Source organism: Peromyscus californicus, unplaced genomic scaffold (assembly GCF_007827085.1).
Source record: "Peromyscus californicus insignis strain IS unplaced genomic scaffold, ASM782708v3 Scaffold_5__1_contigs__length_169319896, whole genome shotgun sequence".
NCBI classification, from domain to species: domain Eukaryota; kingdom Metazoa; phylum Chordata; class Mammalia; order Rodentia; family Cricetidae; genus Peromyscus; species Peromyscus californicus.
Genome location: NW_026294573.1, coordinates 10,383,903 through 10,409,765, shown reverse-complemented (window position 1 = coordinate 10,409,765; position 25,863 = coordinate 10,383,903). Strand labels below are relative to the sequence as shown.

Here is a 25,863-nt window from a genome sequence, read left to right as displayed (position 1 = left end):
AAGGTGAGATTGACGCTAGATTCTGGCGGAAGAGGATTGGGCACCAGTCAGGACCTTCAGCTTGGTGCCACTCTGCAGAGCCCCTGGGCAGCGTCTTCTTATTTAGCCTTGTAAAAGTTCTGTTCATTGCCTAATATTAAAAAGAATGAGTCTGAGGATCATGAGGCAAACCACATCGGCTTATGCTCTCCCGGTCTCCCTGAAGAGTTGGGCAAGAGAAGCCGCCAGGGCACAACCCCGCTCTGCCTGCTGTGGAGGCCCAGGCCTTGTGCAACACTGGGGCCTGGGTCATGGCGGGCCTGGGTGTCAGGGAACTAGAGAGTGATCTGTCAACAAACGCTGGACTAGACCTTAACCCCAGCTTCGCCCTTCAGCATACAGTGCTGGCCGCGGATGGAAGTGCTCTGGGAGCCTCTGCTTCCCAGGGGAACACCTGGGGAAAGAAGGGGAGCTCTGGGTGACCAAGGCTGAATGTGGAGGGGATTGGAATGTGACCTCCACACTCACAAAAGGCCCGCTGAGTGGGACTCCAGTGACTCAGGGCTGGAAGGCCCTGCCAGTGACAAGGTCTTCACTCTGCCCCCCATGGTGAACACTGCTGTGTGGAGCTACCTGTAGCTGCTATGTTTTGGGGCCACCTTGATTGTAACTTTGAGAACTACTTTTCTTGTTGCTATGACAACATACCTGACCAAAACAACTTAAAGAAAGGGTTATTTCATCATCTTGGGGAAGGCGTGGCTCAGAAGCCTGAGGTGTCTGGTCATATGGTGTCCACAGTCAGAAAACAGGGGGAGATGAGTGCTAGGACTCAGCTTGCTTTATCTTATTTATTCAGCCCAGGACCATCCTGGACCTTGCCACCCACATTCAGCTACACTTCTCTTGAAGCACCCTCACAGACACACCCAGAGGAGTGTCTTCTAGGTGAGTCTAAATCCTATCAAGTTCACAAGGAAAATTAAATATCACAGCACCCCTGTATTGTGAGTTACTGTGCCTCTTTTCACCCCATCCCTAAGGAGCAAAGGCTCTTGCCCTTTGGGTAAGAGCAAAGTGAGCTGCCCTCCGGAACAACTTACATGCCTCCTAATTCACTAGGAAGAACCCACACGCCTGTGGGGTGGACTTGTGGGTATGGGGTCATGGTGGCAAGAGGACTCAAAGTTGGGTCTGCTGAATTTATTGAGGTTGAGATTCTTCATTTAATAGTGCAATTCCAAGAGTTATGAAGGGTGCTAACAGGTTGATTGGCTGGCTGAAACATGAAAAGCTGGCACACTGTGTTGGAACAGGAGATGCCAAATCTCCCTGGGTTTAATGGAGGAAAGAGTTGGCGGCTGGCAAGATTGGAATTCCAGAGGGACAGATCTCCCATTTAAAACCTCACCACCCCTACTGTCCAAAAGATGAACTTCCCACCAGTTCTCTGGAAAATAGGTTCGGGATCCGAGATGCACCACTCCCGAAGTGCTGATTGCTCTTTTCAGACCTTCCATGGAGCCCTGAGAACTCTGAGATCAGTGGGAGTAATTGGATGGGGGAGAAGGAGGCTGAGTGGTGACTCTGACCTCCAAAGGCAAGGTGGGTGGAATTAGTAATTACGGTAATGGGAGGCAGCAGAGCAGCAATCACAGCTGTCTGGCTCGTGCAGACCTAGGGGGCTGGGGAGTTAATCACCATGTTCCTAGAAGTGAAATAGATGGGAAGCCTGCTGCCTTCTTGACCATACAAGCAAAAAGCCTCCAGGGTGAGTGAGCTGCAGTCCCCTCAGATCATAAAAACAGAAAGTGACTCCTCGAGCAGTTCCCAACCTGAGCCAGTTTTCAGGCCCAGAACGCAATGACAGGGAGGCCAGGCCTACCTGAGTACGCCTGGTATCACTTACGAAAGTTTATACTGTTAATCTTTCAGCCAGGCCTCCCCGAAGGGCCTTAAGGTCTCTTGCCAGGATGACTGTGCACTGGGGAAAAGGAACTAGTCAGAGTACCCCGGGACTAGTGGATGTTGCCTCTGAGCTGACTTGAGTCCAGGAGACTGGCATTGCCATTGTGGTCCTCCCTTCCCACAGGGGCTGATGGAGGTTATGTGATTTGTGGATTTTCAGTTTAGATCCAACTCAAGAGGGTGCAGTGGGTCCCTGAACATCTCCTGTGGTGGTTTTTTCCAACCCCAGAATGTAATTGGAACGGAAAGTATGGCAGCTGGCATAATCATCACGTTGGTTCTCTGACCTGTGGAGCAAGGCCTGCTACGGTGACCCAAGTCAAACGGAATCCATTAGAAATGTGTCCACCCAGGGAGATCATAAATTGGAAGCAATGCCATATCTCTTAGAGGGATTTCAGAGATGAGCACCCCTGTCAAGGGTGTGAGAGATGCCGAGGGTGATGGTCTCCCCACCCAGATCCCCATTCAACTCAACAAAGGACACGTAGCCTGTGCGAAAACATGTATGGGTCTTAGAGAATAATAGTGCCCATCATTAACTGGACCAAGTGGTGACTCCAGCTGTAGCTGCCGTACCAGATGTGGCTTTTCTTGTTTAAGCAAATGCACACACCTGGTATGTAGTATATAGCTATCAACCTGGCAAATGCCTTTTTCTCCAGACTTGTCCACAAGCCCTTCCAGAAGTAGTTCACTTTCACCTGGCAAGGGCAGTAATACACATGCGTGGTCCTACCTTCAGGGTAGTCAACTCTCCTGTGCTATGGCACAGTTTCATTCCCAGGGGGGGCATCGTGATTATCATTCCCTTCTACAATATGTCCCACAGGGCAATGATGTTGACAGTATTATGCTGATTGGATTGAATGAGCCAGAGGTGAAAACCACTCTGGATTACTGGTAAGACATCTTCATGACAGAAGTTGGAAATACGACCTACTGAAATTTAGGGACCCTTTGCATCAATGAAGTTTGTATGAGTCCACGGTGTGAAGCATGCTGGAACACCCCTTCTCAGGCAAAGGATTAAGTTGTTGTGACTGGCCTTGCCTACAGCCAAGGAAAAAAGCATAATGCTAGAGACCTATTTGGACTTTGAAGATAGTACATTCCTCAGCTGGGTGTGTTACTCCGGCCCATTTGTTGAGGGACTTTTCAGTGTTGCTGGTTTTGAGTGGGAACTGGACCAGGAGAAGGCTCTGCAACAGAACCAGGCTAACAGTCAGACTGCTTTTGTGTTTGGGCTGCATGATCCAGAAGCTCCAGTGATCCTTGAGGTGCTGTGGTAGATAAGGATGCTATTTGGAGCCCTTGGCAGCTCTGTAAGTGAATCACAGCACGAGTGTTCGGGATTTTGGAGCATGGCCCAGCTGCTCTCCCCAAATAACTACTCTCCTTTTGAGAGACAGCCTTTGGCATGCTGCTGGGCCTTACTGAAAAGCGAACCTTTGACCATAGGCCACCACTTTATCATTTGAGCTGAGCCACCCCTATGAACTGGTGTTATTGGACCGCCCTAAGCCATAAAGATGGATATGTACATAGGAGCAATCCATGATCCAACAAAAGATATTTATATGAACCTGAGCAGTGCCTGAAGGCTCAAGTATGTGTCTGAGTAGACAGAGGACATGTAGCTAGATATGTGTGTCCCAAGTAAATGGTCACTAAAAGATGACCTCAGGAAAGAGGATGTTAGTAGTCAAGTGGATAGGGATGACTTGTTTTGAAGATAACTGGCCAGCTTCTTTCCTCAGCCATCCTTCCTATTGCCCAATGATGTCCTAAAGTAGCCATGGTACCAGAGAAGGACACTGTGTGTGAGAAGCAGAGAGACTGATGCTTGGAAATTATGTATGTAACATGCATGCATGATTTGTTTCTGTCTATATGGAAAATAGTCATACTGGCTTAAGAACCTGGCGAAAGGGGCTGACAGCTCCTGAGGAATGACGTGTGAGGTTGACCTCTAGCTCTGTATGCACAGACATGCATGCACACGTACATGAACGTGTGTACACACACACACACACACACACACACACACACACACACACACACACACAGAAAGAGAGTCTGGTGAGGAGGCTGGAGCTGGAAGGTCAGAGAAGCTGGCTGACCCTGACCTGCAGTTGGGAGGTGAACTGGCAGCACTCTTGGGGTACAGTAGACAGGCTTTGGGAGCTCACTGGACATGGAATGTTAAAGGAGGTGAAGAACTATAGGTGTTTCTGAGAAACCCAGCTAGTTAGGTCATAGTAGATCAAGACCCTAGAATGAGGTCTGGGGACTAGGTCTAAAGAGGCGCTTTGAACTTGTCCTGGTAAACTGGCCCCAGTAGACCTGTCCAGATGATAGACAGGAAGGCTTGGGGCTAGAGAGAGGCCTAGGAACCGAAGCCTTCTTTGTAAGGAAGTTTCTTTGCCAGCAGATTTCATGGCATGAGGTGAGATACCACAGGAGATGGAGCCATGTTGGGCATCTTCTTCCAGAGCTGGGAAGACTTTTGGTGGCTTCTCAGGCCTGGTGTTCCCACCTGGTACACCGTGTCTGGGGAGTGACCACCCCTGAACACCAAAAGACACTTGCTACCTGATGTGTGTTGGGGTCTCTAACTAAGGTGAGTAGCAGAGTGTCCGAGAACCATCGAGAAAGCCTTTTGGTTTGTGGTTTTAGGCTTCTGCTTCCCTTTTTAAAATTTCAAGAGAAAAGTATTAAGTCTGCATCTTAACATTTCTTTTCTTCAGTGCTGGGGATTGAACCTAAAGCCTTGTGTGTGCTGGAGAAATGCTCTACCACTGAGCCACACTTTCAGCCCCTGGATCTTTGAGACAGAGTCTTGTTGTTTTAGTTTAGATTGACCTTGAACTCGTGATCCTCCAGCCTCAGCTTCCTGGGTGCTGGAATTACGGACGGGTATGCACTGCCATGCTCAGTTTGTATGATAATGGAAATAGAACCCAGGTCTTAGTGCATGCTGGACCCATACTCTACCAGCAGGGCTGCATCTCCAGCCACCCGGGGAAGGTGGCTTCATGGTGTGCTTTCAAGGTAATTGTAGAGACATGAGCTCTGTGGGTAGACACAGGTTTCCACTGATGCCCACTTCAGCTGGACGCCAGGTGGAGTGAGGTTTCTTGTGTAGCTGGAGGGGTAAAGGTCTGGGAGCCATAGAGGTGTGGCTCTGACTTCTTGGCCAGTAAGTGCCTCTGTTCCCTGGTCTCTGGACTGTGGTCAACACTCTGGCCTCTGCCTTCTCATTTTCTTGCCCCTCCCAACCCCCCTTAAGGCTGATCCAGCACCCTTGTTACTAGAACTGCTCAGCAGAGGACACCAATGACCTGTCCCCATTACCCTCACACTGAGGGGTGCCCTTGCCCTTCCCCCTGCTTAGGAGCTCCTGGTCCCTCCTTGGGTCTTCTGAGACCCTGTTAGCATCCTTGCTGCCTGCCACCTCTCCCCTGACTCTGAGACCTTCCTGCTCATTAACTGGCTTTTCATCACTGCAACAAATTTGTGAAACAGCCCAGCAGGGGACAGATGGATTCTTGGCTGGTGGGTTCAGGTTTCGTGGTCCATGGTCACTCAGCTCTGCTGTCGCTGGACCCGCGTGAGGCTGTGCGTCTCGAGTGCAGATGGGGAATGTGGCGGAGCAAAGCAGCACACCCCGGCACAGTTGGGAGGCACGGAGGCTGGTGTGTGGATAGCTAGAATGACTCTTCTCCCTCCGCTTCCTCCTGACAGCTTCTCCCGCTCTTTCCACACTTAGTCGGGCATTCGGTGTGGGGTGTCTGAAACCCGTCTCCTCTAAGGATGGCTCTGCCAGCTGTTGGAATCCTTGTCACTGCCTTTGTCTGCCGGGCTCTGTGCTTGCCACCCTCAAATGGCCCTGGGAGGTGGACACTGCTGCCCTGTTTATGGGTGAGAAGAATGAACTGCAGAGATGTTTCCTGAGCTGTAGACAGCTTCCAGGTGCCTGGTGGACCCCAGGAACATGTGGATCCCAGACATGTGGACCCACGAGGAGCGTTCCTGCAAGGCTGGGGAATTTTCTTGGTTGGTGCTGGGAAACTGGCCCTCATGGGGAAGCCTGAGAGGGGGCTGCATTACTGTATAGCAGGGGTGGCCTCCTGTCAGGCTTAGGGGTTGTTTGTGGGTTCAGTGTGTCCTTGTACCCCTCTTCCACCACCTCACCCCCAGAGTCGTTTCTGAGATGTGTTGATCGATGGAATTTTTTTCTCAACTTGCCTTTATTACCTTGCATATGAAACATAGTCACTGGGACTCCTGGATAGTGACTCTCGGAAGGGCCAAATTCAAGTCCTTGGTCTGTCCACCCAGCTGTCTCCCCGAGTCAGGTCATTGATGCCCCCTTGGCAGCGCGGCTGTCCACCGACCAAGGCACAGGTGTCTGGCTGGGTGCTGTTGCTCTCTTGTCCCACGTCTTCCCTCTTGTGGGGTCTGTGATGATAGGATACTCCTGCACCTGCTGTGGGAGGCCACAGAGGAAGCCAGCCATCAGCAGGAGCCAGAGAGGAGCAGACTTTGTGAGGAATGAGGCAGACCTGTCATTGGTTCAGTGAAACCCTTCAGGGCTTCCTGAATGAGACCTACAGACATGCAGAAAGCCCACAGAAATGGAGCCGTGTAGCTCGATTCCTCTGAAAATGAGAGATGAGTGAGACCTTTGCTTGCTTTCCGGATCCCAAGCTCTTCTCAGTTTGGTGATTTTAGGGCTCATGAGAAGGCATGGAAGTGGGGGTGGGGGGCTTCCTAAAGACATGCAGCAGTGTTCAGTTTATGATAATTACCTATAAATTATGTGTATGTGTCAGGGTTCCTTTGAAAAGACTTTCTTCAGAGTGACGATGATTTCTCTGTCTTATGTGTACTGTCAGGTTGATTCTGAGTTGACGTCTATTTTGCCCTGTCTGGAAAGCTCAAGATAAAAGGCTTCCCGCCCCCCCCCCTTTTAACAATTCCTCCATCATTCTGCTGCTGTCCCCTGAATGCCTGCTCTGTCCAGGCCATCCTGGTGCCTACACCGAGGGAGATGCCCAGACATGGCTAACCCGGAGGTCACGTCTAAGCTGGATTCCATGACTAGGTCTCTTTCTTCCCTGGGATGGGTCTTGCCGCAGCAGAGGTCTGCATTGCTGTAGATGTTCACTGTGGAGACTTGCAGACGCAGATACCTCCAGCCCCTGCCCTGGCGACCCACTGCCAAGGATTACTGCTTACTCCTACCTATCCAGCAGGCACGTCCTCCTCCCTAGAAAGCCCATCAGGCTCGGGAATAGCATCCGTGTTCCAGGAAAGACCAGAAGGGCTCTTGTGCCTGGAGATTTACACTGAGTGTCCCCTGAACCTGTGCTCGGGACACTTTCCCCTATTTCTGCAGTCTCAGGGCCATCTGAACTGAAGGGGGTCTGTTTACATTTGGACTTAGGGGAGGAGCAGGTTAGGGTTCTCTACAACGTGTTCCTTTTTTTTTTGAGTGGTAGTTTGCACTGCTCAGCATAGATTTGGAGACCATTCCCCTGGAAGCTGAGGCTGAGAAGCCTTCTCCCTCCCTTATCTGTCTCTGTCTAAAATGCTTCCAGGAACCTGACGGGAATCAATAGAAGCACACGATACCAGGGCCAGGCAGGCAGCACCCAGCTGTTTCTGCAAGTTGCTGGGTGTCAGGTGTGACATATGGTTTCACCCAGCATGTTTGAGGGAGTGTGGGGTGTCACGCCTGTTTCTTCCTGAGAAGGTGGGTTTGGAGCAACCCAAGGGAAGTGAACTTCCTCTGTGCTACTGAGCTGTCTGTCCTTCCACTCCAGGCAGGTGAAGCAGCTGTGCCTAGAGCTGGTAGACACCAGGGTCAGACTTCCCTCTTTCCTAAGCCTGGCACTGAGTTGAGACTCACGACCCTTCAGGAGGACCAGACTTACTGTTGGTGTAGCTGGCTCCCTGCTTGTCTCTCTCTGACTATTTTATAAGGCAAGGCAGGGTGTCCCTGGCGTACACACATATTGTCAGCACATGCCACTATCTCTTAGGGCCCAAATTAAGTACAGTAGGAACTAGTGCCAAGGCTTGCTTTTCCTGGTCTTAACTGTGGTATAATTTACACGGCATGCTGTTTGCCTGCTGTAAGTGTCCACGTTGATTTTTAAGGCACAGTACACAAATGAGCAGCCCTTGATGCTCTGTGTGTGTGTCTGTCTGTCTGTCTGTCTGTGTGCATGTGTGTGAGACAGGGTCTCTATGTGGCCATGGCTGTCCTGGAACTCACTCTGTAGACCAGACTGGCCTTGAACTCACAGAGATCCACCTATCTCTGCCTCCCAGTGCTGGAATTAAAGGCGTGTGCCACCACACCTGGCTTCATTGTTGTTCATGAATTAAATTTCCCCTCACAACGGCAGCATCCTTGCAAGTGAGCAGAGTTGGGATAGACAGTTCTCTCAGGTTCCTTGGTTCCTGGTTACAATCCAGGTGAGTACCATCATGATTTCTTGGACTAAATTTCACGTCACTTGAACAATTTCACTTTGACTCATCCTGTAAAAGTGGCGCAGCTTTGGAAAGCACCCAGGGAAAGCTGTTCCCAGGATGTGACCAAGGGTGGCATAAGAAGATTGTCCAAAGCTAGGCCCATTGTATGTTCGGGGTGGTCCTGCATGGGAACCACTTATTTCCAGTTCTTCAGTGTAGATCGAGTACCTGTATCAGGTTTCCTCTGAATGCTTTCCAATAAACATGAGATGCAGACTCTTAAGCCTATTCACAGATGGCTAAAACCAAGCCAAATGCTGCACACAGAGGTGCACTGCATGCCTATAATCTCAATTCTTGAGAAGTTGAGGCAGGAGAATTGTAAGTTCCAGGCCAGCATGGACTACATAGTGACTCTGTTGCAAAAATAAAAGAAAAAAAAATCAAACAGAAAGCTTAATGGCGTCAAGTAAGAATTCATGCTGATAGTGATGTAGATGCAAGCAAGCTATGTTTTGTTTTTTTTTTCCATTTTTCTTGTGTATGTGGGGTGTATGCATTGTGTGTGTGTGTGTGTGTGTGTGTGTGTGTGTGTGTGTGTGTGTGTATGTGTGTGTTTGCAGGTGTGCACTCACAAGCATGTATACATGTGGAGGCCTGAGGCTGATGTTGGGAGCCACCCTTCATCACTCTTTCACGTTATTCCTAAGTCAGTTTCCTGGTAAAGCCCAGACTGCACCAATCTGGTTAGACTTGCTAGCCAGTTTGTTCCAGGGATTCCCTGTCATCCCCTTCTGAGGCCACCATTACAGGGTGGCACCGTGCCTATCTCGCATGTATGTGGTTTCTGAGGACCCAGGCTCTGATCCTCAGGCTTTCACCACCAGGCCATCTTCCCCAGCCCCCCAGTGTGTCCTCACCATCTGCCTACCTCTGAGTTGGAAGCCAGTCAGGATGGGTGGTGTGAAGCAGTCACTACAGAACCACAGTGTGAGCCCTGGGCTGGGATGTGCTGGGCTGTGTAGGGAATGTTTCTGATGGAGAGAGGCAAAGGAATGGCATATGGCTGGGCCAGGAGGAGAAGGAGATAGGAGAGTGAGTAGCAGCGTGTCCAACTCACCCACTCCAGTCCCCAGTGTCTGGCCCTCAGCAGATGTTGGTGATGACATTTGAACAGCACCAGCATCTTCAGAGAAGTGAGAAAAAGATCCCAAGTCTTGCACTTTCCCCAGACAATCCTAGACATGTTTAGTGGTTCTGCTGGGCTGTCAGCAGATCCAGCCACGTCCAGCGAATCTTCCACATTCTCACAAATACCTAGAACAGCTGCCGGCTGGGAAAGCTGGAGGCCTTCCCACAGCTACCCTGGGTCTTTCCTGGTGGGAAGATGAGCCCAGAGCTGGGAGCTGACACAGTGCCTCACTCTGCTGGCTATCTTCGACATGTCTAGAGGGACATCAGCCAGAGGTGATGCACACTTGAGTTCGTAACCAGGAGGTAGAGGGAGGTGGGGGAAGGGAACAGGGCTCTCACACTTCCCCTGCTCTTTGTCTAAGAACTCACATTGAAACAAAACTGAGAAAATGGAGGCCTCGCCGCTGGGCTTCCCTTGTAGTGCCACGTTTTTCTCTGAGAAAAGCCAGCCTTGGGCGTTGGGCTTTAATTACCTTCCCAAGGGGCACTTCCTGTGGATATTTCTAGTGACGAGTGGCTGAGGCTGAGTTCCTAAATAAAATTAGGGTTTTAACTGGGTCATAAGCTCACATGCTCCCAGAGGCTGGGAAGGGAGGGCGGTAGGGCATCGGGAAGACTGTGGCAAAGAAGTCCACGTCCTGGCTAAGGAGTAGCTCCTGGGACAGTGGAGCCCAGTGGTGTGGCAGTGTTGCCAAGAGTCTAGATAATTCAGTGAGTTTTGTTTGAGAAGTCCCCAAAGTGCACTGGTTGCACATAAAATCTCTGTGATAAGACGAGAGGACAAGGCCGGGGAACCATCAGGGTCACTGATGGGAACTGTTTCTGCACCCGGTCCAGCCCCTGCCCACTTGCCCAGGTTGCATTGTGGGTGAAACTGAGAACTGACTCAGCAGATTCTACTGCAGCAAGAGACACATGCTGGCACTTCGGGGTGAGGGGACAGCCGCCCTACTCATCCAGAGACGGCGGCATTTGTAGCGTTTTCTTCTGGTACCTGCACAGAGCTTCTCAGTAGGTTTTTTTCTCTCCGTTTTGGAGATCTAATACCTACCCCTGGTAAATATCCACTGTCTTTACGTTGCAGATAAGCAAACTGTGACCTGCTGAGGCTCCACCTACTTTGGTGGGTGGGATTTGAAAACAAGTCTTATTCCTCTGTGTGTCTGTTAAATAAATACACTGTACTCTGTCTGGTGCCAATGACCTTGCCCTGGGGACATGGGCTGCATTCTAATTATATCCACTGCCAGGCCATTATCACCTACCATTTGAAGAACACTGGGTGTGGAGGTCAAGGTGCCCCCCTAACTCCTCTCCTGTTGGGAACCTGGGGTACACAGGCTGTCCCACCTCTGAGGGCCTGCACCTCTCACAAGGCTGCTGACTAATTCTCTTTGCAAAGGGCTGTTTCACATGCTTGAGCTTCCAGTAACCACGTGGGTGGATTTGTTTCACTAAAGGGGAAAATGAAACAAAACAAAACATGGAGGGGTTTTCTTTCCCAAGAAGAGGACTCGCTAATTAAGGGTTCAGCGTGTGTGGCTCAGGGCATCCTGGTGCATTTCTGCAGCCAGCAGGGCCTCTTGGCAGCCGGCTTGGGGAGAAATCGCTTAGTCATTTACAAGCGGATCCAGGTGCGGGAGGTCAGGGAGGTGGAGGGGCTGCGGGGGCACAAGAGGCCCTGCCCTGCTCAGGGAACAGCTGGGTGCTCCTTCCAGCTCAGCCCTGCCCCAGACTACAAGAGGAGAGCTGGGTGAAGAGGAAGGTGGCAGGTGAGACAGCGGACCAAACCCTTGGGGCTCATGGCACTCCCAAGGGACGTGGCCTGGCAAGAAGATGCTCGCAGCTGGTGCAGGCTGGCTGCCCACTGCTGTTGGGCTGGAGACGGGGGAGTGCCCAGCCTGCTTAGACTCTGCTGGAGAATGGACAAAGCAGTTCCAGGAGACCAGGGTGTGTGTGTGTGTGTGTGTGTGTGTGTGTGTGTGTGTGTGTGTGTGTGTGTGTGTGTGTGTGTCTCCACATGGATATTCCACATAGCCTCATCCATCCAGGGCATCACTACACCTGGTTGGGTCCAGGTACTATCAAAACAGAGTCTACTTTGGTGCTGGTAGAGGCAGGACCCCAGGAGCCTCTGCTATGTCCTAAGCTAAAGGCAGAGCCCTTTAGTCACTTTATGGCGAGGGAACACAGGTCATGGCAAAGACGCTTGGGCGGCAAGCATGGAAATTTTGGTACCCTGCAGCCCATGTGTGTCGCCTGCCTTAGAACATGGACATAAGCGGGCTGTGCAGTGACTGCTGAGTGCAGTGGGCAGTTAGACCCTTCTTCAGGGTGGCACCTCCTGTCTGGATGAGGCCGCAGGGGAAGCCGGCTTTAGTCTGCGTGTGGAGGAGGTTGAAGCTGTTTTGAGCTTGGCTGGGAGTCAGGGAGATGACTGCAGTCTGGCGTTGGTACTTTCTGCTCCTGTGACCTGAGTGTGCTGGTCACTTCTCTGAGCTCCAGTTTCCCTCTGCAAAGTGGGAGTGTCAGAATGCCCCACAAATGGGATGATGCATGCAGGTGAGTTGCCTGGGGGTGCCCTTCCAATAGCCAGGGTACCCTGCCTATTGGAAATGAGGCAGTGTATCATAAAGAGGGTGGGTAACCAGATAACTCTCCCCAAATATAACACTAGCGGAGGTGGTAACGGCAAAGGGATCAGCAGGGATCGGATTGAATTTTAATGGCAGTCAGGATTTAATCAGGGGAAATAAGGGAAAGCTATGTTGGGGGTGGTGTCTCTGACACTAGGTCTTCGGACTGTGAGGGCTGAGAGAGGAAAGGAAGACGAGATGCTTTCACTGGGTGAGGGCAGTATGTGTGCAAAGTCTTCAGGAACGTACTTGGGACTTGGAGTCATAATAGGCGCCTGAGAAATGTCATCCGCAAAGGCAATATGATGCCTGGATTTTCAGTTTCGATATTTGGGAGAGGTCTGTGTCTGTGTGTCTTGTCTGTCGATCTGTCTATGTCTTTCCCTTCCCCCTACAGGTCAGTTTGTTTCTCAGGTCTGGGCTTTGTATTCCTCTCCGACCTTCTATTTACCACACATGCATATTAAGGATGTGCCAGGCTTGGCCATGTTCCAGTCCCCTCCCCAGCCATAGGAAGCAAAGTGGACAGTTGTGGTCTGTGCCAAGCCAGGTGGAGACGGGAAGCAGCTGCGCTCTTTCCCCCTTTCCGGGCAGGTTAGGGAAGCATGGCGATTGTTCTGGGAAGCTCAGCTTGGACAGCGCCTGTGTTTCCTGTGGCCAGTGAGGGTGGAGCCTGAGGGTCTGGACTGAGGCAAGGGCTGGAGGTGGGCGTGGGCACCGGAGGCGTGGAGGCGTACAGTGCCATGGCAGATCTTCAGCTAAGGAGGTGGCTGGCGGTGATGGACTCATGGCAGGCACACCCATGCCTGTTAAGCACTCTCACTCTGGCTGTGACCTCTGTGCTTTCTCCCTTGGCAGCGGGAGTCCTGCCCCAGAGGCAGCTTTTGCTCTAGGTAGCAGGCAGGTGAGAACGAGAAGGCGCCTGCGGAGCAGCCCCCTGCCATGTTCTTCTTTGCCCCAGGACCACCACCATCCCCAGCCTTCCTGTGTCCTGAGAACACCACGAGCTTTGGTTCTGGCTTCCCACCTGGATCCTGGACAAGTTCCTGTGCTTCTCAGAGCCTTGGCTTCCACAGCTGTAGATAGGGGTGTGAGGTCCTTGTGCAGAACCACAGCTGGACTGAGCCCAGACACAGACAGATGTGTGGCTGGCGCCGGTCGGCCACTGGTGCCATCATTTAGACAATTGTACCTTTGTGGGTTCAACAGCTCTCTGGCAGACTCTGGATGCAGAGCTGGACAAGGCAGGGTTCTTGGCCCTAAGGACTGGCCTTCCATGGTGGGGACAGTCATATGAGCTGGTGATTAGAACACAGTGTAGCTGTGCAGAAGCCACCCTGGCCGGAGCCCAGCCTGTGATTGTACCCTAGAATGGGTCCTAATGAGGAGTCAGGAGCTACAGAGGCAGAAGTCTGAAGGGCAGCAGTGTGTGGGCCTGTGTAAGTCTCCCAGGCCACTGTTCGCCAGACTTCAGAGTCCTGCAACACCCAGCTCCCTTCAAGCTAGCCCCACCACTCTGGGATCCTGAAGTGTAGGCCTCTGTTACATTCTGAAGTTGACTTGGTATGAGGAGGTAGGGTCCCTCTTAGCTACATACCTATACTAAACACTGGGGAGGCCAAGGCAAGAGGATTGCTGCATATTTGTGGCCAGCCTAGGCTACATAGCAAGACCCAGTGTCCAAAACATAAAAAGCAGGCAGGGAACTCTACTTTCACGCCCACTGGATCTTGTAGCTCTCACAAGGCATAGAGGTGAGATGTCCAGTTTCTTTGCCTCCTTCCTGACTTTTCATGGCAAGAACCTCCTACGAATAGGAGATGCTGCACCAGTGCTGTGTGGTGGTCTTGGCAGCGCTGGGGGGCGCTCAGTAGGAGAAGGCTTGGGGACCATAATTCGCCATCATCGTCTCTTGGGGCAGGACTGCCCCCTGTACGTTAGACACATCCGCTGGTTCGGCTGGCCAAGCCGGAGGCTTAATCCTGCAGAAGACTTTGCCTCCTCTCAGTTACCTTTCACCCCTGCCTCGCCTCAGGTGTGTACTGATATGGGGTGGCCACAAGAGCCCCTTGGTCCTCAGGCACGATCAGTTTGTTTGGCATACCTCCTTTAGTTCTTATAACATAGAGGAAGTAAGTTCCCACCTCCTTCCATCTTGGGAGTATTTTAGGTCGTGGCACAGTAGAACCCTGGGGGAGCTGTAGAGACCCAGCTAGGACTGGTCCCTTCCCTCAGCATCTGGCCTGAGGCGCTGAAGAAAGTGCTGGAGTGTGCTCCAGGCGCCGACATGGCTTGGACACTGTCAGGGTTGCAGGTGCCCGTTTTATGCAGTAGCTGGGACATGGTGGCTGCACATGGTAGGTGCATGGTAGAAACTGAAATGAACGGATGATGAATGAATGAGCTAGTCCATCCCTTCACTGATGATGGAGGAGCTAGCATGTTTGATCTAGCCAGGTCATACTTTATGGATGTCCAATGACTGATTCTCAGGGGCCCCACACACACACAGAAATCTTTTTTTAAAAAAGTGTGTGTATGTGTGTGTCTGTGTTTGTCTGCCTGCCTGCCTGCCTGCCTGTCTGCATTGGTATAGGTAACTGTGAAGGCCAGAGGTGTCAAATCCCTCTGGAGCTGGAGTTAGAGGCAGTTACATCCATCTAGTTCTAAAGCTGCTGTGTCTAGAACAATGCCTGGCTTACAGTGGGATTGAGTCCCTCAACCTAGTAAGATGGACACAGATGCCTTGGCTCTCCAGCCTGTGCATGCTCCTGAAGGATTGGGTCTGTGTCCTTCCTCCCCAAAGCTGGCCTCTCCCCACAGATCCCCACCTTCCTTCTGAAGGTGGACTGAGGGCGGATCCCTGCTTGGCTCTCCCCACACAGCTGACCATCTTCCTCCTACAGATCGCTGAAGGCGAGCTCTGTATTTCTTAGTTCTTCATGCGGGGCTTTTTGTTTATGTCACGGCTGGTTTTGAGACCACACATCCTGAGGTGAAGTGACTGGGATGGAGTCACATGGAGTCTCACAGTAGGTTCAGTGTGGCAGGAGGGACCAAGCTTTACCAGGCTCTGGGGAAGACCCCCACCCCTCCTCCACCCTCCCCCCATTCCTATGAACTGTTCAAATGTCTGAATTCCTGAGATCCCCTCTCCCACTCTCTAGGCTATGGCAAGGGAGTGACTTTGGCCGTGATTCTAGAGAAGGAGGCAGCAGAGTAGTTACAGTTACTGGAAGTAGTCGTATTTCCTTTCAGGCCTCTCTATCCCACTAGAAGAACATTTAAAAAATAAAGACAGAAATCAAAACAAAACAAAAACTTCCCCAAAACACCAAACCGAAAAAAAAATTCTTGAACCTCCCTAGTTTAGTCTGCGTGGTTGGTCGGGAGGGGGTGGAGGTGGGGGCGGCTTAGACATTGCATTCCTGGGGCTTAGCTGGTTCTTCGGATGTGGAGTCTCTGGGTTAGTGGTCCACCAAGATGGAGTCAGAGCTCCTTACAGAGAAAGCATGTGTTTGCGTTGGAATTTCAAATATCCTGCAAAGCATGGGTGGCCTCTGTGAGCACCAGGAGCATGAGAAGGACTCTTGTCTCAGGGAGAGACAAGTCCCCTAGCTGGGTCTTCAGACCTTTATAGCATGTTCACTGTGTGTTGGGGACACAGCTGAGATGGCCTGAGGAGCTCTGGAAAAGTAATGAGCAGTGGGAGACGGACATGGGGTTGTTCCTTTTGTCACATCAAAGGCCATTAGAATTGAAGTCACCTGATTGTCACTGTAAGATACCACTCACTGTCTTCAGGACCAGTCTGATAGCAGAGGTAGTAAGATGCAAGTCCCACAACTGAGTGAGTGTTGGGGGAGAAAATGAGTATGTTAGGTCGGTAATGGGCAAGCCAGGGTCATGGGAAAAGATTTTTATGGACAGGCAAGCTGGAGGGCACAGACCCAATCCTTCAGGTAGGACACAGGGCTGGAAGACTATCATCCATCTCTACTCTGGAGGCAAGAAACTGTCCTAGGCATGGCGCTGCAGAGCTGGGTGTCTCCAGTGGCAGCTCAGAGGCACAGTAGGGCTGGAGAGGATGACAGCCACAGAAACAATCCAATAAGTGCCACCTATGATCCCCCCTACCCCCTGGCCTCTTATCCTATGAAGGAGCAGCTCTGGTATCATGGCAAAAGCTGTCTGTCTGTCCTCAGGAAATACACAGCTGGGGTATGTTGGACCAGCAGTTGAAATGCCTGCCCCTTCTGGACTCCCATCCTGTAAGAGGCTCAAGGGCCATTACCAACCCCCTGAACCCCTGGGTTTAGCCCTGGGAATGGAGTCCTACGTCGGTCCTGTCCCTGTGCTGGTCTTTTCATCAGCTCCTGGGACGAGCCAGGCTTAGGACTCTGGATGCCAGCCTCATCAGATATTCAAGTCATTCCTATAAGACAGGGCTGCTCGCCAGTTTGCAGAAAGGGGAAACTGAGGCCCACAATATCACAGGTCATAATGGAGCCAGGGGCACGGGGCACACTGAAAATTTCAGAGCTCATGACTTTCTGATTTTGGCAAATTTTCCACAGACTCTTATCTGTTCCTGTTTGGAGAACTATCCATTAGCTTGCCCCTCTCTGTGTGGTATGTCCATCAGCTATGAACAAGTATGATCAGAAACCCCCACCAATAACTGACCAAGAGGAGACATCTATGAACAGGACCCGAGAGCCTCAGCCAATGTTTTCTGTTGGATGAGAAATGGCTTCATCTCTGGACAGAGTGTAAAGGGGGACCGGGAAGTACTGTACTAGGGGTTCTGAGGCAATCAGGGCCGCCTGCTGGTTCCATTGTGGTTGGAAATTAGTGAACTATTTTGGAGGGCCAAGAGAAGCCACATCCAGGTGCAGCTATTACAGAGGACTGGTGGTTCATAATGTTGGGCCTGACCTTGGCTACTCGGATGGCCTGCAGGAAGCAGGGGCCCTTGGCCTGGAGGGGAGCTCTGGGCTAAGTCACCAGACACATCAGCCTCTCACCCTCACCACACCCTTCCTAAGGCTCTTCCCAGACACCTTTTGTTGTCTGGCTATGACAGACGTCTGGGCTCCCAGGGAGGTTCCTGATGGCGGACCTTAGAAATAGGTCACTCCCTTCCCCTGTAGCCAGCACTGACCCAGATGTGACCTGCCCCATGTGACAGTGTCTGTCTGAGTGTCACTCTTTGATGCTGGCAGTGGAGGGCCAGGTGGCCATCTCTTCCCAGCTTTGGCCTTTGAAGACTTTGTCATTTCAGCCACAGCACTTCGCAGGCTGCTTCAGTCAGCCCCTCCTCCCCTCTGCCATATTGGAAAGGGGAAATCCAGCCTTGACCTCTTCCGCTCTCATGAGCGCCCTGGCTGGGCTGGCGGCTCCCAGTCTCTGGATGGAACAGGCAAGTTCCTGCTGGGCCGAAGCCAAGGGCTGCTAGGGCTTGATATGGCCCCTCTCTGGCCCCCTACCCCTTTGCCTCCCACAGAACCCTGGGGTTTTCCATTTCTTCCTGGCTTGCTTTCTCAGTCCTCCCGCCCCCAGGCCTTTTGGCTGGGACTTTAGGAGATCTGTCCATGGATGGCAGATGCCATTCTTGGAACCACAGACCTTCCTCTCCTCCCTCTCAGGTCCTGATTCCTGAGGGCCAGAGAGAAGTTCCAGGGGGCATTCTTCTAGCAAGAAAAGCTGAGCTATGAATCCCAAGGAGGGAATTACTTTATCCGAGCCACAGAATTCCTCCCCAGGGTATCTGGTGGCTCCATCTTGGTCACAATTCCTGGGTTTTCTAGGCCACTTCTTTTCCCTTCTCCTAGTTCCTGCCCTTTTGTGTAGCTATATTAGAACCTTTATTATCCCTCCCCAGACAGTTTCAACTTGTGGAGTGTGGTGCTGTGCGTGCGTGCGTGCGTGTGTGTGTGCGTGCGCGCTAGTCTGAATGTGGAGGTAAGAGGACAGCTTGTGGGAGTTGGTTCTCACCTTCTATGGCGTGAGTCCCAGGGCTTCATGTGTGCTAGGTAAGCCCTCTACCAGGTGAGTTCCATCCCCATCTCAAGGGACACTAATTTCTGATACTCTCATGCCTGCGTTTTTCTCAGTTAGCAAGTCCGGCACCTGTGATGCAGCTGGATCAGACTCCAAGTGAGGCAGGTTTGTCCCCATCATGGTGTGGACCTACTGTGAAGCAAGCCGACACACAGGAGACTACACAGCCATCATGGCAACAGTGACTGTCGTTCCAGCTGGACTCTGCTGCGTGCAGGCGCTCTGCTGCGTGCAGGCGCTCTGCTGCGTGCAGGCTCTCTGCTGCGTGCAGGCTCTTCTGCGTGCAGGCTCTGCTGCGTGCAGGCTCTGCTGCGTGCAGGCTCTGCTGCAGTTCCACGGCCAGCGCATAGTAGGTCCTCAAGAAGCTTCTCATAGGGAGTGTGGAGATGTCCACTGCTGGCTGCATGCGCCTTTCTGTCTTCAGTGTCTTTATGGTCAGGTACAGAGAGTTTGGTGTGGCAGCCTGGGGGTCCTGGACTGTACCTCCTGAGGAGCCTGGATGGGTGGGCATGGGGCAGGAGTCAAGACAAAAGCCTATTGTGTCCTTAGGGAAAATCTACACCTAGCTTTCCCTGATGCTGGGTCTACCAGTGGCCAGCCTGTCTTCCCATAAAGAGAACTTTGTGTGTGGCTCCTGTGGGAGGCAGCCGGTGGTCAGTGTCTCTTAGTGCCCAGAGACTCTGGAGTGGGTGTGACAGCCTTGAAGCCACGGCACATGGCAGTAACTATGACGCCAGGCTAGACAGTCAGGTTCAAGACAAGAAGTTTGTTTCCTGTGCCGGGGGTGGGGGGCACTGCAGATGGCAGATGCATGCTTTATTAGAAGACGGTGCTTTCATAGAAAGCGGGGACACTGGCCTCTCAGGCTGCTGGATGGGAGAGTGGTCAGATGCAGGATGTACCAGCTGCTTATCCTGTCTGGAAGGACAGTGCTCACTGGCTGTTGCTCCTAAAGAGACGGTGTGTGTGGATAGAGGGAATTATTGAGCCTCTTCTGTTCCCAGTGTAGATGTGGATTCCCTAAGCTGGGGCTGGGGGCCCAGAAGGACCAATGCTCTGTTGTCCAGCCCTGAGCTGATTCTCTTGGCTCTGGGCCAGGGAGGAAGGAGGGAGGGACCGAAGCTGCTGCCTGCTTCCTAGGCACAGCCAGCTCTACCCACTAGAGACAGTTTGGGCTGCAGAGAGTTGAGTCCGAGTCTCTAGAAATGAGGGGCCTGGAAGGCAAGCTGGGGGATAGAGCGAGGTTTATAACCAGTCAACTGGGGACAGATAGAGGGGTGCCTAGGCACCCCTTCAGGATGGTGGTATATCTGGAAGAGGTGCAAGGCCCTGCTTCTCCAGGAGTATTGTGCAGTATTTCTGGGGAGCACAGTGGTAGAAGACAGGAGCCTCTCACTCAGTCCACAAGCATTTATTTATTACCATGCCAGGCACTGTTCCAGATCCCGAGATGTGGTGGGCAAGATGAACTTCCTGCCCTCATGGAATGCCTCTTCTGGTGAAGACAGGTCTCTAACTGGTGTCTCCGTGAGCATAATGTTTCTGGAGAAGCATGGAATGGGTTTCTGCGGCAGGAGGGCTAGGGCAGACATATCTGCTATCGTAGATGATGGCTGGCAGGCCTCAGTGGTGTCGTGACTTCAGAGCGAGGCTTGATGGGAGAGAGCGGCTAGCCCTCTGAATGAAGGAGAACCCTTGATGGTAGAGAGGTCCTGAGTTTCAGACTGCCAGAAGCCGGAGAGGCTGGACAGCGCATGGCAGGTGAGGAACAGCGGGGAATACGGTCCAAACGGAAGGCCTACAGGCTCTGTGAGAAGCTAGCTCCTGCCTGAAGGCAGCCGCAGGAGAGTGTGGGCAATGGAGGGCCACGGGCTGGCTTGGGAGCCACACAGGGAAAGGCTGTGGACCTGAGTGGCTCATGCTGGCCCCTGGAGGGGGAAAACGGGTAACAACCTGGGTCTTCCTAGACTGACTGGATTTCTGCCCTCAAATTTACACACGATGGACATCATCAAGTAAGGTCACCAGGAGGCAGGTGCTCCATCCAGATGTTTGTCTGACATCTGCTATGTGCCCCTGCGAGGGCACAGGAGGTGTCACATAGAAGAGAGGCCATAAGACTTTCCAGTGTCAAAGGCTCTGTCTGCAGAGAGGGGCAAAGTCTGATGAGGAAGCAGGACATGCCTGGTGGAAGAAACAGTGTGAGCCAGAAAGGAGTCTTGGCAAAAGTCAACCATGGAAGAGTTCTCCCGAGCATGCCAGTGGCCCTGTGCTCAGTCCCCAGCACCATAAATAAATAGTTTAAAATATTCATAAGCTAACAAAGAAAACCCTCAACCTGGGGAAATACTCAACTGTTAAAGAGCCTGTCATACAAACACAAAGTCCTGAGTTTAATCCCTCAGGACTCACAAAAGAACATGGCAGCATGCACCTTTGACCCCAGTGCTGGGGAGGCAGAGGCAGGAGGGTCCCTGGGGTTTGTAGCCAGCCAGACTAGCTCAATCAGGGAACTCCAGGTTCCGAAGGAAACTCTGCCTTAAGGTAGTGAATGAGGAAGACGCTCAGGGTTGACCTCTGGCCTCCACGTGTACACACACACACACACACACACACACACACACACACACACACACACACGCGCGCGCGCACCAAAACTTAACTTGCTTATCAGCAGGAGCTTTTTCAGGTCAGAAAATCAAATCTAAGAAGGAAAAAAAACAAAACAAAACTGTAAGGTTGTTTAAAAAAGAAGAAGAAAAGGAAGAGTTGATGGGCCTCAGGCGCTCTGGGCCCAAAGGTTCCAGCCCCGGCGTCAGCAACTCTGTCTCTTGCTGTTTAAACATCTAATTCCATTCTTTCTGACCTCTTTCTCCAAAGGTCATTTAGGCAAAAGTCCCAGGATTGTTTTGACTAGTCCCTTATCCTCACTGTCCCAGGGCCATGTGAATCTCCTGATACAGCAGTCTGATGTCAGGTCCCAACTCCCAGGGCCCAACAGTAGATCAAGGCCTGCTTTGTGAATGGGGACAGGGATTCTTCAGAGTCAGAACTGAGGCACATCATCAAAACGACACAAACCAAGTACCCCCGGCAAAGTGTTGGGGACACGGGACATTTCTGTAGAGTAGACTTACGTTTGGTTGGGGGCAGTCATCAAAGGAGCAAGGGATGTATCTAGAAGGGTAGAGGAGGTCACAAATCACTGTTGACCACTGTCCTTGAAGGGACCTGTGTCTGGCAGACTTGCCAAGGTGATCTGCATACTTCACGGGTGGCCACCAGACGGTTTAAGGCAGGAACGTGTGAGACTGCACCACAAGGATGCTGGGTCCTGGAGGCTGCTCGGGAGGGTCTGTGAGGACCTCAAGAGAAAGACTCAGTGCAGTCTACACCCAGGAAGCCTGTTGAAGCTCTGCTCTCTCCTGACACCCCTCTCCACGTGAAGCTGCCTGCATCCGGGGTAGAATTGAGCCTGCCATTAGCATGCCCCGGCAGCCTCAACAGCTCTGGAGAGTTCGTATGCCCATTTCAGCTTTGACACAGTTCATGGGGGATGAGCAGGGCATGTTTCCAAAAGCTGAGCTGCTTTCTCACGGGTGCTTTACCTTCTGGACTGCCATTGAACTTGTTCTCCATAAATCCTGGAGGGACGTTAGAGCTGGGTCTCCTTGGCATTCCTGGCTCCTCTTTAGGAACAAGGAAGATGTCTGTTTTGCCACTCCGAACGCCAGTCCTACACCTCACTGCAGAGTGCTTGATTTGTCAGGGTTAAAGGTCATTGTAGCAAAACGTGGTAGCAGGGACAGAGTATCTCAAGTCCAACCACAAAGGTCTGAGTCAGGTGACTGGCCCTGTCTTACACTGCTGTTGTCCAGCTGTCCCCAAGAGCATGACAGGGCCAGCTGCTGACGTCAGATGGGAGCATTCACATGTAGGCAGGCTTTGCTTTTCTCTGCCATTGATTGGTTGGGCCTCTGGTGCTCATGGCAAGACTTCTCAGGTGGGAAGAGTCCCCCAGTGGTAATCAAAGTCTACTCCGAGCACCCCCAGGAGCCAGCCTTACTGCTCTTCTGAGACTCAGTCTCCCCCTGCTACAGAGGCAGACACCCATGGGCCACTAAGATTCCACCCTGCATAAATTTTCAGACCCTTGGAAGCACACCCCTCACCTCCCAAGAAAAGTCAAGAGTGGTGTCCTACAGTCACCTCCATTGTGCTTTGAATGGGAGTCAGAGACATAATCAGAATTCATGCAGCAGTAGGAGGAGCTTGGCCTAGATGCCTCTGTGTGAATGGCCTCCTTGGAGGACTGTGGAGATCTGGCACAGGAGCTGGGGGAGAAATCTAAGCGTTTCAAGAAGTTGGGATACCCACAGGGCCCTGTTGCAGCTGCCATGTCTACTTTCCCAGAGGGAGCTGCTGACCAGAGGGATCCTGCACATTCACCCCCTGGAGATAAACAGCACCCTGATTGCTAGCCCAACAGACACAGTAAGCCTGACTTTCCAAGGGGCTTTCTTCATTCCTAAAGTTTAGTCTACTTTGGTTTAATTTCAAAGACGTATTGCTTTTGAGTCAAAACATAAAAAATTCCCCTGAATGCACTGTAGAGATTGTTGGCTATGAGGGAAGGGATGTTGGGGGTGCGCGGGGGTGGGGGGGGGGACAGCTGGAACATTCTCTAAGCCTTTTCTGTCTGCTGCCCTGACCAGCTCTAGGGGGTACCACATCCCAAAGGCACTCCCTTCCCCATCTGAGGGTCTTTGCTTTGGGACTGGTGTTTCAGGGCTGCGTAATGGGATGGTTTCTTGTGTTTAGATGAATCTGCTATTGTTTCTTAGTGAAGAGTCAAGCATGCCCCTTATGCACAGGTGTAGTGCACTAGATAGGCTGAATGGCCCTGAGTGTAACACTCCCAGGATGTCCCACAAGGGGTGGGGCAAGAAAATACGGTTTATTTCTGTCTATGCCAGTTTAAATTTCTGGGATGTGTGTGTGTGTGTGTGTGTGTGTGTGTGTGTGTGTGTGTGTGTGTGTGTGTGTGTGTTTTTCATGATGTTTGGACTCTGTGGCTGTGGCATTATTGTGGCATAGTATATGTATCAGTCTATGTCATCTGTCTATGTCTTTTGGGAGTGATTGTTTAAAAATGGACACTTTGCCAAATAGGCATAAAATCTGAAGATGGATGTGAATTCTGGTGCAGATGAGGCTCTGGGTTATGAAGGGAATGGGTGCCTGTGAGTGTCCTTAGAAGTTTGGGGAGCTGCATCTTAGGGACAAGGGCAGGCCATACCGAGAGAAGGGAGACTGTGGGCAGAGCGGCAAACAGCTGGATACCACATTTCTCTACTCTGCATGCAGCTGGTCCTCTCACTGGAGCCTGGGCCTGGAAGACCCAAGTTTAGGGGAAAGTTTGGCCGTCTCAATCAAGGGCCAGCAATTTAGAGATTGGTTAGTAAACACACAGTTATCCATCTCCTGGCAGTGGTGGCCCACTGCAAAGGGCAGTCACTTTGTCACCAACAGGTTCACAGACACCCTGCCTTCTGGGGCTTTATTCTTACAGCTCAAGTACCTGGGGTGGAACTTCTGGGTTGACTGACAGTTTATTTCCCTGTTCAAACCGTGTGGCACTGGTTCCTGTACTCCCCCACTGGAGATGGGATCTCTGTCTGGGCACTAGAAATCTGGTGCGTGCACAGGCATATCATTTTAATCTGGGGTTCCCCTGTCTGTAAAGAGAAATCTTTCTCTGTCCCACCAGCCAGCTCCCAAATAATGGCACGAAGACTTGTTACTAATGATAAAACTCGACCTATCACTTAGGCTTGTTCCTAACTAGCTCTTATAACTTAAATTAACCCATTTCTATTAATCTATATTCTATCATGTGGCGTTACCTCTCTTCCATCTTGCACCTCCTGTTTCCGTGTCTCTCTACTGCACTAAGATTTCCTCTTCCTACTTCCTCTCTCTGCCCGGAAGTCCCGCCTATCCCTCCTGCCTAGCTATTGGCCGTTCATCTCTTTATTAAACCAGTCATATCAATGTATCTTCACACAGTGTACAAATATCCCGCAACGCCTGTCAACTTGAGTTTGAGCATCTTTCAAGCAAGTCTGTTTGCCATTTGGATTTTTTTCACCCGGTGGACTATCCATAACCTTTGGCCACATCATATCTGTGTGCTAGCAGATCCAAAAGTGAGTGTGGCAGGAGCTCTCCCTGTAGGAATTTCACTCAGGCAGGCAGAGAGGAGACCAGTCTGAACTGTAGTGTCAGAGGGAACTTACACCTAGCATGTGGTTTGAGGGATACCCAGCAAGGAAGGCATCTGTGTTTGGACCAAGGTGAGCCAGAGGTTGAGGATGGAAATTGACAGATACATAGAGTCTGGGAGGGGAAGGGGTCTGTTGGAATCCTTATGAGAGATGTTGTTTGTGGGTAAATTTGAGAAAGGTTGTCCCCTGGAGCCACCAAAGCAGAAGGGCCACAGAGGGTGAGGGGGTTGCTGGGGTGGGGCGCTGGGCAGTGAGGAGTGTGCGTCATGGAGAGTACAGTGTCTGTGTCAAGGACATGGCAGGAGTTCCACGTGAGGCTGAGAAGTACAGAGGATGCTTTTCTTAGGCCCGTTCAATGTATTGATTAGGAATCCATGACCTTGAAGGGCACTTGGGCTCGGCCTGAGTAGCCTGCTTCTGTAGACTGAGTGTGGATGGGAACAGAGGCCACAGGAAGTGTGAGCAGCAGGAGAGCACACTGGGAGCCAGAGGAATCCTGGCACTCACAGCTCTCTCCTGGGCACTCTGCCTCAGACTTGACTTCAGCGATTTGTCTGTTTGTTTTGTTTTACGAGACAGGGTCTCATGTAACCCAGCCTTGCCTTGAATTCACTATGTAGTGGAGGCTGGCTTCGAACTCCTGTCCCTCTTGCCTCAGCCTCCCAAGTGCTGGGATTACGGGCATATGCCACCACATTTAGCTTGACTTTAATTCTCTTCACCAATAAGTGGGCGTGTTGGGCACCAGCGACACCCAGGTGTCTCCAAGCTGCTTTCCAGGTAAGTGGCCCTGGGTGATATCCTGTCCAGCGTGTTAGATGGGAGCCTTTAGCTACTTGAGACTTGGTTTTCGGTGTCTTACTCCGCTGTTTTCACGTGTGCTTCTACCTCCTGCCGGTTCTGTTTCCTGGCCTGTTTGGTGAGACCTGCGACTTGTGAGCATGTGGGCTGGCCCAGATCAGACCCAGATGCAGTTTGGGAATCATGACTAGAAGGATGGTACAAAGAGCCCTGGGGAACTGGTCACCAAATAAACCATGTCCTTCCCTCTGTGCTGGGCCAACTGTCCTTTTCAGCAGGGCTGCTCTTGGGAGGACAGACAGTGTTGGCCATTGGTCAGCTTAAAGAAACAAGAGGGCACTGCTAGGGGCAGTAGACCACATTTCTTAGCAGTTTTGAGCATTTATCTTAGGAATACCAGGATGCAGGAGCTCTTCTTTCATTACTTTGAGATTTCTATGCCTCAA

The 25,863-nt window shown here is 51.6% G+C and overlaps 1 protein-coding gene across 3 annotated transcripts in view; it reads left to right on the top strand.

Moving 5' to 3' along the window:
• Positions 1–25,863, top strand: part of Spsb1 (splA/ryanodine receptor domain and SOCS box containing 1) — a 63,594-nt gene that overhangs the window by 3,578 nt on the left and 34,153 nt on the right. Inside the window, exon 1 of one of the 3 annotated variants that reach the window (XM_052715197.1) lies at positions 11,287–11,402. The exons of 1 other annotated variant lie outside the window; for it this stretch is intronic. The gene's annotated coding sequence lies outside the window, so the exon portion shown is untranslated. Of the gene's footprint in view, positions 1–11,286; positions 11,403–12,022; positions 12,193–25,863 lie in introns of those variants that run through there. One more of the 3 variants, XM_052715198.1, reaches the window with a different exon arrangement.